This window comes from Molossus molossus, unplaced genomic scaffold (genome assembly GCF_014108415.1).
Source record: "Molossus molossus isolate mMolMol1 unplaced genomic scaffold, mMolMol1.p scaffold_m16_p_10, whole genome shotgun sequence".
NCBI lineage: Eukaryota > Metazoa > Chordata > Mammalia > Chiroptera > Molossidae > Molossus > Molossus molossus.
In genome coordinates this window covers 718444-730905 of record NW_023425345.1, presented here as the reverse complement: position 1 = coordinate 730905, position 12462 = coordinate 718444, and the positions used below count along the sequence as shown (strand labels likewise).

Below are 12462 nucleotides of genomic sequence, written 5' to 3'. Positions count from 1 at the left end.
TCCACCGAGCCCTCGCCTTCCCACATCCCTCGCCCACTCCGTCAGGGGAGCCTCGCGGCCTCCCGTCAAGATGTCTGCAGAATCCAGCCTGTCGCCCCCTCCCAGCCTCCGAGGCCCCATCCCATTCAGGGTGAGGTCAGGTCTTGCTGTGACCCACGAGGCCTGGCAGACTGGCTGCCGGCAGCTCCCCCTGCTCCCCGCACCTGTCTGCCCCCCGCTTTCCGGCCACACTGGGCTGCTGCTCCTCCCAAGGGCCAGGTCCTCCTGCCGGCAAGCGTTTGCATGTGCTGTTCCGCCTGGAACCTTCTGCCCCAGGGAGCCGCCGGCTGCTCTCCACTTCACCTTGGCCCAAATGTCACCTTATCACAATGGCCTCCCTGAGCGCATGCCTACGGAAGGACCCCGCCCCAACACACTCATCTTCAAAGTCCTCCTCACCAGCGAGCACACGCTTGTCTTTGCTGCCCGTCCCCCCACCGCCTGGAACGTCTGCTTCCTGAGGGCAGTTCTGCTCCCCGCTCCCCTCACCGCCCTGGGGAAAGCCACACTCTGGGCTCGGTTCCAAGGGCCGGTCCCGGACGCGGCAACACGCTCACTGCACAACACTCACTGAATGGCGGTCCGTGCGCGGCCCTGTGCTGAGTTCCACACACATCCCGCCCGTCTAAGGACCAGGTTCAAAACGGGGGCTACAGGTGAGGGAGAGCGAGGCCGCAGGCTGGGGGGATGTCACCCTCAGCTCCTTGGCGTCCTCCGACAGCACAGCCTGGCCACGGAGAGCACGTGTCCCACGGCCAAATGAGGACCTCGGCACCTGGTCCGCGGCCAGATCCCGGCTCCTCTCTCTGGTGAGACAGAGGACATGCGGCGATGTGCTTTTTTAAAACCCCAAGCAACCCATATGGATCCCGGGCGTGGAGCGCCGGGGAGCAGCCAGGCTGGCGCAGAACTCCTACCCACCAGAGCTGTGTCTCCACGCTTCTTATCATTTGTCAGACTGAAGCTTGGCAAGATCTGAACTGAGCTGCAGATGGTGAGGCTTATCAAAGGCAACCGAGTTAGGGCCGTGGTGTGCACGGCTTGTCCCGTGCAGGCTGGGAGGGAAGCAAAGGGTATAAAGGCCTAACGTGGCGGGGATCACGGTGACCATGCCCGGCCCCTCTCCGTTTCCCTGGTGCCCGGGACAGGGGGAAGAGGGCAGCAGGGGGAAGGGCAAGGAGAACAACGGGGATGGCGTGGGCAGCATCTGCGCCCTTCCAGGCCAGCTAGGTGTTTGCCATTTCAGTGTGACTGGGACCAGCCCGCACTACGCCGCCCCCACCCCAGCTCCGACTGCCGCCTCCCCCACGGCCCCGCCCCAGCCTTCCCGAATGAGCTCCATCCATAAGCACTGCGGGAACGTCCTCACCCTGCCTGCAAGCCCTAGATAAGCTGTCAACCTCACGCCTCCCTCTCTCCCCTCCTCCTCCTGCTCCGGCTCCAGCTCCTTATTCTTTGTTTTGGGGGAGAGGGGTTAATCCTCACCAGAGGATATTTTTTCCATTGCTTTTTTTTTTTTTTTCCAGAGAATGGAAGGGAGGAAGGGAGTGGGGAGAAAGAGAGAGGGAGAGAAACATAGATGTAAGAGAGACACATCAGCCCTGGCCAGTTTGGCTCAGCGGTTAGAGCGTCGTCCTGCGGACCAGAGGCCCAGGTTCAGTTCCCGCTAAGGGCATGTACCTCGGTGGCAGTTTGTCCCCGGCCCCGGTTGGGGTCGTGTGGGTGGCAACCACTCGATGTGTCTCTCTCACATCAATGTTTCTATCTCTCTCGCTTCCCACCCCCCCCCTCCCGTTCTATCTGAAGATAAATGTAAAAATGTCCTTGGGTGAGGATTAAAAAAAAAAAGACACACACATCAATTGGTTGCCTCTCTCATGCGTCCCGACGGAACTGGGGATCAAACCTGCAACCCAGGCATGTGCCCTTGACCAGAATCGAACCTGAATCAAACCTGAGACCCTTCAGTGCATGGGCCAATGCTCTAACCACTGAGCACACCAGCCAGGGCTGGCTCATTGTTCTTTCTCACACAGACAGAGTGCGCTCATCCACCAAGATGATGTCTCTTCTGCTGGACGGCCCCCCAGCCCTCCCTGGGTCTCAGTCACATGCCTCCTGCTCCCAGAGGCTGTCCTCTGGTCTGCACCAAAGCACACCCCATCCCTTCGTGACCCCTCACTTCACTTCTTCTTCACCTGCACCTGCACCTGGACAGCTCATCTTCCTTTCTGCATCTGCTCAGTTTCTTCCTCCACAGAAGGGGATGGGCTCTGTTTGCCGCTGTGTCCTCAGAGTGGTGCTCAGCCATATCGGCACACGCGTGTCTGTACCCAGACCCCCAGCTGGCCCTGCCGCTGGCCCTCTGGGCAGGAGCCGGTGCCTCCTCCGTGGCTTTCCTCACTCCGCTTCCATCTAGGCACTGGCTCCCTGACTTCCATGGTGACATCTCCGTGTGGTCCTGCCTGAAACCGGTACCCAGCTCCTCCCCCGCAGGAGGAGCCCCTCTCTCTGGTCTCTGCTCGCTGGGTGCTCCATTCCTGTCCTCCAAATCCCACTGCTGTGTGGGAGGGGTGCTCGGAAGGGCAGATGCACGAGGGGGGAAACGGGGCACGGTTAACAAAGAAGGGCCGCTGTCTCCTGCTCCTCCCTCCACATCCAGCTTCTCAGAGGAGAAAATGTGGCCTTGCCTGCGACTGCCCAGAGCCGGGCCGAGAAAGGGCGCCCTCCGAGCCTGGCCTCATTGCCTGCGGAGGGCCGACTCCCTGTTCTGCGCTCCGGGCGCGGCGGACTGGCGCCTGCTGCCTGCTGTGTGCGCCTGCAAGCGATGAATAGTTTTTACATTTTTAAGTAGCTGGAGAAAACCAAATGGATGATATGTTGTGACATGGGAAAGTTATGTGAATTTCACATTTCAGGATCCTAAGTAAATTTTATTGGCACCCATCAACACCCCTATTTACATATTGTCTCTGGTTGCTCCCCTACAAGGGCAGAGTTGAGGAAGTGGACAGAACGTCGAGTCTGTAAAAATGAAATAATTCACTACCTTTCCAAACCTGTTCATGACCCCGCCCCACTCTACCAGCGCCCCCCCCCCCCACTCCCATCTGAGAGAGAAGGGTCAGAGGGCTTTCTGTGCACAAGCACAAGGAGCACTGAGGATTTAAAAAGAAAACCACAAGAACAGTTAGGTGTGACTTTAAGACTCAGGAGCCAGGAAATGGGCCTGAGGCTCTCTGCCAACCACCTTCCCTGCGCCCTGAGCCAGACCTGTGGCGGCCCATCCAGGGCCAGGAGCTGCTCCCACTCCTGGGAACAGGACAGTGCACGAGCAGAGCCACCTTCCCCGTGCCCTGAGCCAGACCTGTGGCGGCCCATCCAGGCCTAGGAGCTGCTCCCACTCCTGGGAACAGGACAGTGCACGAGCAGAGCCACCTTCCCTGTGCCCTGAGCCAGACCTGTGGCGGCCCATCCAGGCCTAGGAGCTGCTCCCACTCCTGGGAACAGGACAGTGCACGAGCAGAGCCACCTTCCCCGTGCCCTGAGCCAGACCTGTGGCGGCCCATCCAGAGCCAGGAGCTGCTCCCACTCCTGGGAACAGGACAGTGCACGAGCAGCACGGGCTCTGAATGAGGCTTCGAACCCCAGCTCTGCACTGCATTCAGGTAACTCTGGAACAACGGCCTCGCCTCAGTCTCCTCATCTGTGAAATGGGGATGAGTACGGGCGCTGCATCGGCAGCGGGGAGGGCGATGAGCTCACGTGCGCCAGTGCTCACAGGGGACATGCTCAGTAAACGGTGCTGGGATAGGACCGCTGATGGGACCGAAGGCTGCGACAGATATCAGACAGCCAGGAGACCACACGCCCACATCAGGAAACATAAGTGGCTGAACCAGCACTCCCCCCCACCACTCCCAGCCAACTCCTCCAGCCCCTCCACGGCCCAGCCTAAGTTAACATGAGCCTTCGTAGGGCAGATCCGCAGTAGGCAGGAGTTCGAGGCAAGAACAGGGCCTGTATCACTGAATATTTGTTGGGTGGATGGGTGGATAGATGGTGGATGAATGGATTGGTGAATGGACGAATGGATGATGGATGGATGGATGGATTGGTGGGTGGATGGATGAATGGATGGATGGATGGATGGATGGATGATGGATGGATTGATGGATGGATGGATGAACTGGTGGATGGATGGATGGATTGGTGGGTGGATGGATGAATGGATGGATGGATGGATGGATGATGGATGGATTGATGGATGGATGGATGAACTGGTGGATGGATGGATGGATGGATGATGGATGGATGGATGGATGGATGTATAATTGGATGGATAGATGGATTGGTAAATAGGTGGATAGATGGATGGACAGATGATTAGTGAATGGACGGATGGATTGGTGAGTGAATGGAAGAATGGATGATGGACGAATGGATAGATTAGTGGATGGATGATGGATGGATTGGTGGATGGATGATGAATAGACAAACAGATGGATGATGGGTAAATATGGACAATGGACAGATAAATGGATGGATGGATGGATGATGGGTAAATATGGACGGATGAATGGATGGATGGTTGCAGTATTCAGGGGAAGAAGCTTTTGTAAGCCAAGTTCATCCTTGCATAGACAGGAGGGGCACGTGCAGAGGCAAACAGGCATCTCATTTCCCAGTGGGCTTAGTGATCTGTTCTGCATCTTCCTGGACACACAGAGCAGATGGCAGCCTGCATGCTCATTGTTGGCATGGACAGAACATGTCAATCTTCCATGGGGTAAGTGGAGACCAAGAAAGACAGAATGCTTGAGCTGTCCTGCTCCCTGGGACTGCTCGTCAGGGAGGGGACGCGGGCAGCTGAGGAGGAGGTGGACCCTCCTCAGCAGCAAGCCTACAGTTTGGAGGCCCCCCAGAGCACTGACCTGATCACACCCCATTGCCCTATAAGAGAGCAGCCTGTCCATACTGCCTACCGAGGACACGGTGAAGGGAGACAGACGTGCTTCCTTCCCCACGCCCCCATCACGGACCCTTACACTGGAAGGAGGGGAAGAGTGGCCGCACGGCCAGAGCTGAGCTCGGAGTTGCAGACCGGACCAGCCCGTGCTGGCCTCGTCTGTGCTAAATGTGACGGGAGCCACGAGACCTGCCTGAGACGTCCGTCCTTAGGGGACAGAGAAGGCAGATCTGCTAGTGTCTGCCTGAGGGCCGTGCGAAGCGGAAAGTCAAGCTGCCTCATATCTGTACCCCACTGAGTTTGGATGGCTCAATAAACTGCTAACAGGGGATGTTATTACTACTCTATAGTTCTTTGTTTAAAATTCTTTTTATAGCACTTTTAGCTCCAGAAAGGAAAGCTGTGACCCCAAATAAATAAGACCACCCCAACTTTAAAGGAGGTAAGAAAAGGCCTAACTAATGTGTCCACCCTGAGGCCCCGAATCCCAACTCAGACTGCACACTCGGTCTCTGGGCCTGGCCCTTCCCCGAGGAGGGCGTAGCTTCTTCCTGCCAAACACAGCCTTGCACAGTGACTGCAGCCTACAACTGCGTGCTCGCTGCCTTCCCTTCGGTCCTCTCCCGGTGCCACCCTTTCTGCCCTGGTTCCTGGCAGAAGGGGGAGGGGAGGCACCCCACCCGCTGCCTGCGGCCCGAGCCTGAGGCCCCGGCAGGGTGGCAGGTTCGGCTTCCACCGCCGCCGCCACGTACCTTCCTGCCGCCGGGACTCAAATTCATTTTACATGTAAGGAGTGAATCCTGTAAATGAAACCAGGAAAAAGGAGTGCTCTTACAATAAACACACCAATGCTCATTTTCCTTATTATTCTGCTTTCGGCTACTTCGTATAAAATCTTTAATTAAAGTTTTTCTTTGAAATTGTCATTATCAACCCAGAAGAAAGGGAGGGAGGGGGACAAAGAACAACACAGCTGTGCAGACACGAAGCTATTCAGGACCAAACGAACCGGAACGGAGTGAGTGGCTCGGCTGTTATGTTCCTGGTTTTGGCTCTGTATTCTCAGTAGCACAGTCTAACTTGTCACTTTATATCGATTCCATCTGCTTACACTCTGCAGAGTATTGGCTTCCCACCGTGAACATTTCCTATTTACCAGCTGGTAGAGACGAGCCAAACCAGATAGGAAAAAATTAGAGTACATTCAGAACCTCATAAACACAAACTTTCAATTTGGGGACACGTGGGAGGAGCCGGCGAGCGGCACTCACCTTGCACAAAGGCTTCGCCTCCCAGCCCCCCTGCCCTGTGCGTGAGGGTTACTGCCCGATCCTCAAACTCTTCCACTTTTTCTCCAGCCTACCTTTCAAAGCGGCTCTATCCCTCCCGCCTGAGAGACAGACTCTGCAGAGGCATCATGGGATGTCTCCTCACTGCCCCGGCCGCACAGCCCCGGCCCCGCTTCCAGCCTCCCTGCACGCCAGACAGCAATCCCGAAAACTGCCCCGCTTGGCCCCTCCAGCCGCCCTCGCCCAAGCGCCACCCACAGCCAGCTGAGCTCCTCCTCGCTTTCCCGTGAAGTTTCTCCTGCTGCTCCCGTGAACCTCCCCACCGAACTGTGCTTACTCGCCCGGGAAACAAGCCCCGGGTCCCTAGCAGGGGCCAGGATCCGCTCAAGGCACCGAGGTCACAACCGTGAACCAGAGACGGCGCCTGCTCCCAGGAGGCAACATCTCAGGATTTCCCAAGGGCTACAGAAAACACACAATTTTAGACAGTGTAGTCAAGAAACACCTGCTGGGAAGCTCTGTGTCGGCGAGCGCCGTGAGCCAGGCACCCAGTGCCGCGGGCCTCTTCCCAGAGGAGCCTGAGGTCTACTCATTGTGCACAGGTGACTCTGGGTGTCGTGTGGAACGTGGGTTGGAAGGGGTGAGCGGACCCAGGAGGGCAGCCCAGGGCAGGACACTGGTGGGCACGGAGAGGGTGGAAGGGTTCAGGATGGAGCTCAGGACACAACAGGCAAGACCTGCTGAGGGACCGGATGTGGGAGAGGGGCCCGTACGGGACAGACAGGTGCCAAGGCTCGACTGGGTTTGTGCCTGAAGGACTCAGCGAACGCGGGCCTGTGGACTAGCTGGGGCGGGGGGGGGGGGGGCAAGGGAGACAGGCTTCTTGGGGGTGGGTGAGGGGTGAGGACAGTCAGGAGTCACCACGTGCTCTGCTGACAGCGGCGAGTCTGGAGCCCCAGACGGAGTGACTGGGTGCCGCCAGCGTGCAGCCCCCTTACCCTTCCACTCTGCAGCTTCAAACCATGAATGACCACATACTATCATTTAACTGTCCGCGGGACAATGCACAGATCTTATCTCCCCCAAATGCAAACTCCGGCTTTTTTTAGTAACTCCCAGCATTACGGTAAGTTCTTCTCATATTTACTCTCACACAGAATCTCAACCATGACCTCGCAATACTGTCCCCATCCCACAGCCGAGGAGACAGTGTGCAGAGAGAGTCGTGCTCGGGGTCACTCAGGCGGCGAGAGCTGGTCCTGGCTCAGCGGCCCCTCGGCCGGGCGGCCCGCGGCTGCGCCTGTTCCCCTGCCCCACGCGGCTTTGAACACTTACCCTGCAATCTGAGGTGTACCACTGATTTGCCACATACAGGAAGATGTTCTTTTAGAAATAAATAAACTTGGTCTGAAATAATGACAAATTCTGATATACCAGAATCTCTGCTTTAGTCTCCCAACGAAGCCTTTAGGAAATTAATAATAGAGCAACCAAAAATAGGTCCTGGAGTAGAAGTGTTTTCACTATAATTTTTTATAAAGTGGCAAGTGACTGTTTGTCAGGTGGAATTCTCCAGATCAAATGCAAGCGGCAGTCTTCGGCGGCGCAGACGCGCGGAGCTGTGACACTGCTAATCACCGTGCGCGCTGTGATTGATGGGCTTTCCTGCGGGAGGAAGAGCCTCAGACGCAATCTGTCCCAGCAGCGCGGCGATATGCTAATATTTCCCTCAGATGAAAGGGGAGATGTGTTCAAATACCTGCTATCAGAGGCAATTAATACGGAGAGCACGGGGCAGAGCTGATAACGGCGGATTAGGAGGACGGCGAGCAGCCGAGAGCGCGTGAGCCGACGGCCTCCTCTGGGCCGGGCGCCGTCCTCTCGCTCTCGGCAGACAGACGGCATCCGGCACGCGCGCTCGTGCTCCTGCGGGTTAGGACGGCGAGGCGTGTTCGTGAAACGGCTGTGATTCCAGCAACTGTTTCTTTATTCCTCGAGCCATCATTTTGTACATTTTTTTCCATAGGAGAATCCACCTACTTAAGAAAATGAACCTGCCCATCACCTCTGTCTTTTCTCCGTGAGGATGTCGCACACCAAGCAGCTCAGCACTCTGCCTTACTGACTGCTTCCGCTCGGGCCGCACCCACGGAGTGCCCAGGCTGGAGCGCGGTGCCCCAGACACACGCCACGGCCGGCTGGGCCAGCGGCTCTGCATCACGGCGCCCGGGCTGGAAGTGGGGTGGCGACGAGGCCAGAGCACACAGCCTGGGGCTTCGGGTGTGCTTATTTATTCTTCTCTATGTTGTCTAGACCTCACTTAGGAACAGTCTTTCTGCGGGGGGGCAGGGCACACGCCGGGCCCCCTGCGGGCCGGAGGAGCCCTCTCGCTGACTCCCCGGGCGGGCGGGGTGACAACAGCACTCGCCCCACCTCAAGCGGCGACATGCGATTCTCTCCCTGTGCCAGCCTCTCCGCCCGCTCCCGCCTTGCCCACCTTGGGGACTGACCAAACACAGAGTAAAAGACCAAAATGCAGCGAGCCCGGCACACGGTGAGGCTGGGCCTGGTCCTCGGGTCCTGAAGAAGGCGAAGACCTGGGTCCTGGGCCTTGGACGCGGCCACCACTCGGATTCAGCTGGGCCCTGCGGCAGGCAGGGAGGAGGAGCTGGGGAGAATGTGAGGGCAGGGTGCCCAAGGGGTAGAGGAGACTCCCCAAATGCCCATCGGAAGTCGATGTTACATCAGGGCTGCCTGGGGTGTGGGGCGAGGACCCTGGAGCCCAGCTGCCTTGGGCAAGTCCTGGTCACTGGGGTTCTTCATGTCAGCGGGACACTCACACCCACCGTAAAGTGCTGTTGTGTGGCCTGAAAGTATCTGGCAGTACGCACCTGGAGGGCCTGGGCAACGCAGCCACTATTGTCTGGTTGTTACTACAGCTTCCTTCGAAGTCTCCCCCTTCCCAGCCACCCCGAGATGGACGAACAAAGCAAACACGCGCCCACCTCACAGCAGCTCACTGCAAGTGAGGACTCCGGTCCCGCGAAAGGCCCACGCGTACGCGGAGACAGAACAGTGCCTGGGAATTACCAGGAAGGCTCCCTCCACACCTGTGCGGTCATGCGGGGTGACCGTACAGTGCGGGGGTGGAAGGACGCTGCGTGTTGTTTCAAACAGAAGTCCACAGGGCTTGCTGGGCGAGGACGCACGCAACTGTCTCTGGGTGTTGGGACCCAGGCTTTGCTAAATGTATGTGTGGTCTAGCCTTCCCGACCAACAAACAATTAGCAGTTGGCACCCCAAACTGACGGACCCCCAGTGCTTGTTCTCCTGTTTGCTTGTGCAGCGAGCTCGGTCGGACAGTCGGTTCCTCGCCTCTCGCTTCTTCACGTGCCTCTGACGCACGTTCACGTTCACGCTCATTCCCCAGGCGGACCCTCCGGCTCCGAGTCTGAGTCTCCATCAGTCGAGGGGACGACTGGATGATCTCCAGCTCCCATCTCTGTGTCCTGGTGACTGTGATCCTGGGGCTGCGGTCTGAGCCCTTGGGGCCACGTGTTTGGGGGTGCTCGGCAGGCCCAGGTGGTGCTCGAGGCAGCATCCTCGGGTTCCAGCTGGTGCCGTTCCCGGGTTTAATCTGCGCTGAGTCCCGCACGTGCCTCGCGTGCCCTCGGCCTCTGGGCCCTGCTTTTCATGGTCACAGACACGTGTGTTTTCCTTCGACTCCTCTTCCGTGCCTCCGGCCGCGTGTCTCGGGGCTGGAGCCGGAGCACTCTGGCTCCCCGGGGCTTCCAGGAGGGGAGGGATGCAGTGAGAATCAGAGGCTGGTCTGAAATCCAGGCTCGGCAGCGTCCTGCGGGGCTGTGGACAGGTCTCTCCCTCACTGCTCTGAGCTGCCTCATCTCCAAGGCGGAGATGAGGAAACTTACCACTCAGGGGGGTTCTAGGAATGAATGACATACTCGTTAGTCCCTCCTCCACATAAGGCTGGTGCTGGTGAGGCGCTATCCTTCCTGCGGGAGGCTTTAGTGCCAGCAGGCGGCACCCCTCAGCCACCACGGCCTTCGGCTGCCCTGCCCTGTGGCCCTGTGAGAACTAACGGAGACGAGGAATGAGCCAGGAGGGCGCGCAGGTCCCGTTTCCCCTGTCACCAGGAGGCTGCCCCAGGCTCGGCCTGCGTGTGCTGCGGTGTCTGACCCCCGTCGGACTATTTCTCCAGCGTGACGCCGTAACCACAGGGCCACTTCTCCCCATGACTCACAGCCCAGGTTTATGTCCCACACTTGCCCCAATCACTGCAATGACACTGGTCACCCTGGCGTGGCGTGGGCTCCCTCCCCGGAAGCACGTGGCCACCAGAGGGCGGGTCTCTGAACACAATGGAGACTGGTGGGTTTTGACGGAAAGGAGAAAAGGGGGTCAAGGGGAAGAGAAGTGGGGACGGCAACACCAGTGTCTGCTTCAGCCACCCAGTCACGGGGTCTCCCGGGCTGGCTGGGCCTTCGTCCTTCGGGCACTAATGTAATTCTTCGCATTTTGCCAACTCTAGTATGAGTAATCATTCGTACGGACGGAGCACGTTCTTACTGGGGGTGGTTCTAGGTGCTACATTATTTGACTCCCAGAAGCCCATGGGGCAGGCGCCTTGGTTGGCCTGTACTGATGTGGAGGGAGACTGAACAGAGGCTCAGCAGCCTGGCAGAGTGGCAGGGCCCCAAGGCAGAAACCCCAGGCCGGTCTGGTCCCACCCACCTGCCTGTGCAGGGCTGGGGTCCCGGGCAGAGTCTGGGCCGTAGTCCGTGCTGGCCCGAACGCAGGACAGAGCTCCCTGGCGCTGGCCTGGAGCGAAGGGCTAGCTCCACCCCCTGCTCTGCCCTGTACCGTCATCTTTCTGTCTGCACTGGGAACGGCTGGAGAGCGGCATGGGTTTGGACGGACTCCACGTGGATGGGAGGGCTTCTCCCACTGACGGGTTAGAAAAGATCTGGACGAAGGGATAGTCGGGGGGGGGGGGCGTTCCCGCCCAGCCTTCCTCCTCACAGCCTGATTTTCAGTAATTTACGGTCCTGAGTCATGTCCATGCACTCCACGCCAACGTAATGCTGCGTTACTGATCCATGCAAAATGTATACCAATATGAAAGACCTAAACAGCTGGCTTTTCTCGGAGAATCTCATGATTGACACCGTCCATGAAGAGACAAATTAAAGACACACCACATCAAGAGTATCAATCGTATTACGTGTTTCTTACAGAAGAACAAATGGCCCACAACCGAGGAAGCCAATACGTATGGCAGGTCCTGCCAACATAAGCCACGGGGAACTGGATTTTGAGGAGCACATGATGCTAAAACATGATCACACTCCGATGAAATGTCCCGGTGTTCGTGGCATCAGCTGGGAAAATTCAGATGAACACTTTGTGGATTCCTGGCTATTTTTGATATTCAAATGTATGAAAATCTCAGAAGATTTCAAAAAGGAAAGAAAATTTGTCACATTTCAAACCAACATATTGAATCAAATAAATTAAGCCATGATTCTCAAACTGCTCATGTAACTGACAGGTTCAAATGCATTTTAAAAAGGGGTCTGTTCCAACCCCCGATGCCATGAACATGTCCTCCCCACCCCCCTCCCACCTCGAGCTGGGCACTGTGACATCCAACATAATCAGCTCACAGGGACGCAGCTACACGCTCCCCTTCTAAACGTGCGAGGCAGCTTCCGTGGCTCAACGACTCAATCCTTCCACACATATCACTTCGCATTTTCCTGCTTATTTTACCATGCTGCGCTTGATTGGCACTTACTGCTGAAAAACAGTAGTTTTCTCTTTTTAAAGAAAACCCTGCTTCAGTCTTAGACAAAAACAGAAAGGGCAGCCCTGCTAATAATGCCCTAAAGTTAATACAAAAGTAATTAACGTTCTAGGACTTTGCTGGTGTCACTCATCGGAGAGCTGCCACCCAGGCGGCGGCGTCACCTGAATGCCGGCTTTCACCAGCATCCTCACAACATCTATTTAGCCCGACGACTTTGACGTGAGAACACAGATGACAAGGCGTGGCTCATTCTGCATCATCTACCTCTGCTATCAACTACCTTTTTTGTTGTCGTTGTTAATTCTCACCCAAGGATTTTTTTCCATTGATTTTTTTTT

The 12462-nt window shown here is 57.1% G+C and overlaps 1 protein-coding gene across 1 annotated transcript in view; it reads right to left on the bottom strand.

Annotated features, from left to right (window-relative positions):
• Window positions 1-12462, bottom strand: part of EFCAB6 (EF-hand calcium binding domain 6) — a 201718-nt gene that overhangs the window by 167117 nt on the left and 22139 nt on the right. The window lies entirely within an intron of this gene.